Below are 2551 nucleotides of genomic sequence, written 5' to 3' on the forward strand. Positions count from 1 at the left end.
TCTATTTATAGATATAGAGAGGGAAGATATGAAACATGATCATAAAATAAATGCACATGGTGCTGAATTTTGGTGCTATGGTTTTTGTTTTGAGTATCCAGTTTTCTAATCCAATTAAGAGGTATTGTCTGCATTTGCAAAACAAAGGAAGGTGGGAAACAATGCAAAAATACTAAGAGTAATCTACCTATCCAAATTTATCCACAATCATCAAGAACAAATAAACAATACTGATCAACAAGAAAAAGATATGAAACCTCATAAAACCCCATATTTTTAGCATAATGAGAAGGTAGAGAACACTAGAAACTTCAAAGTTCTTGCATGCAGAAAAATAAGCACCAAATTCAGCAGAGTTGTATCTCCAGACTTTGGGGTAAGCAAAAGGGGTGTGAATAAATTCTCTAGAAAGGAAAAGGAAGGAAAAAGAGAGTCCAAGAATAACCAAAAGTCCAAGCATATCAGATTATTGATTTCAGGGAATTTAAAAGTACATGACAATGGAGTATAAGAAAGATTTTATGGACATGTATTTTAATTATTGCTTTTCCATAATTGGAAATGGGTTGCACTAAGAAGATCCAAAAAGGTACAAGAAAGTATCCAAATGTTATTTTATCCAGATAAAATAGAGGATTTGGAATTGAGGCAAAGCCCCAAATTCCAAAAAATCTAACCTTCTAGACTAGACTTTGACCTGTCAGTTTAGCCCAGCAGGCAAAGTCTTGCGCAGCCTCTGCATGTTACAGCATCTCATCACCTGGTTCAGCATCTGAGAGGAGAGCTATCCTTGCCAGGAAGTATGGAGACAGCTCTCCCATTGCTGTACTGATCTCCTACATGCAGACCTTGATCCCAACTTTTTTTTTTTTTTTAAAGATTTATTTTTATTCATTTAATTCCCCTCCCCTCCCCCGGTTGTCTGTTTTCTGTGTCTTTTTTGCTGCGTCTTGTTTCTTTGTCCGCTTCTGTTGTAGTCAGCGGCACGGGAAGTGTGGGCGGCGCCATTCCTCGGCAGGCTGCTCCCTCCTTCACGCTGGGCGGCTCTCCTTATGGGTGTACTCCTTGCGCGTGGGGCTCCCCTACGCGGGGGACACCCCTGTGTAGCATGGCACTCCTTGCGCACATCAGCACTGCGCATGGGCCAGCTCCACACGGGTCAAGGAGGCCCGGGGCTTGAACCGCGGACCTCCCATGTGGTAGACGGATGCCCTAACCACTGGGCCAAAGTCTGTTTCCCTGATCCCAACTTTTGAGATGGCTTTTCATTGTCCATTTCATCTGATCAGATAGGGTGGTTCAGGAAAATTCACTGAATTTCATTCACAAACAGCTAATGTAACTGAGGCTGTATGTGGGCCCAGATAAAGCAGAAAGTTACACGGCCCAGTTCCAACTCCAACAGAAGACAAAATTCATAAACCTATCAAGTATGCACATAAAAATTGTTTCTCTATACATTGCACATACTGTTGATATGCTCCTTCAACATAATACTCAGTTATAAGCATGGCAAGTAGCAGTAAAAAAACTACCACAATGCTCGGATGATGCCATAATTTTGGTGTCCATTCCTTCAAGGTGACTAGGATTTTCAGAGAAAATTACTGCACAGTAATGTCTCCACAGGACAATAGTCTGCTTTCTTCCCTCCTCTTCTTTCTGTTCATTGAAGGGAGTTCGTGAAGGTTCCATTATGTTGCTCTTTGTCATTGCCACACATCTTTGTCACATATTTTTCCTTTCTGTGCCATTTCATAGAGGCAATAATTCAAGAGGAGCTCATAAATGACTGGCTGAACTGCTTGTATCCATAGATCAATTGGAACACATCCTCCCACTTTTAAATACCATTTCTTGATTTAGTGCTGTAATCAATTCATTGCTTTCTAGAGCTTTGAGAAAGATGTTTCTGCCAATTGTTGCTCATTGTTCAAAGCTTCTGTGGGGGGACAGATACCTGAAGCTTCTCACTCCATCAACTTCATTGGGGTGGAAACCTCCACAAGCTTTTGCCTCATGTATTTTGGAACTCTGTTGTTAGTTGCATACATTTTAGGATTGTTATGTCTTAGAAAATTGACCCCCTTATGATTATGTAATAACTTTATCCCTGTCAATCTTTGTTGTTCTAAAACCTGCTCAATCTTAAAGTAATATAACTATTCCAGCTTTCTTTTCATAAGAAATGGTCTAAGTTTCTCAATCCATTTACTTTCGCATGATGATTTATGTCAACATGACAAGGAGTTGGGCTCTGATTAATGTTTCATGTAGCTCTTGGTAGTAGAGACTCCCAGTTCCTCTAGCAGAGTTTTTTTCTTTTCTCCTCTCTTGCATTTGGGGCTTCCCTTTGTTCTCTCAGAGCACCCATGGCTTGCAGCCCTTTCAGCTCTAATCTACTGTTATCAAGGTCTCTTTTTGATGGTGGAATGTGGGGAAAACCCTAATCTGGTGGTCATTCTTTCAGTGGGCCCATTGCTCAGAGATGTGGTGGCCTCCAGAAGTGTTTCAGAACTGTCCCTCTCCAAAACGTCTATCTTACCCCACC

General features: G+C 41.0%; 1 pseudogene; it reads right to left on the reverse strand.

The window, feature by feature from the left end:
• Window positions 1–1277: 1277 nt before the first annotated feature.
• On the reverse strand, window positions 1278–1754 carry LOC111766384 (vacuole membrane protein 1 pseudogene; annotated as a pseudogene).
• Between the last annotated feature and the right edge of the window lie 797 nt (window positions 1755–2551).

The sequence above is a fragment of the Dasypus novemcinctus genome, chromosome 3 (assembly GCF_030445035.2).
Source record: "Dasypus novemcinctus isolate mDasNov1 chromosome 3, mDasNov1.1.hap2, whole genome shotgun sequence".
Taxonomy (NCBI): Eukaryota; Metazoa; Chordata; class Mammalia; order Cingulata; family Dasypodidae; genus Dasypus; species Dasypus novemcinctus.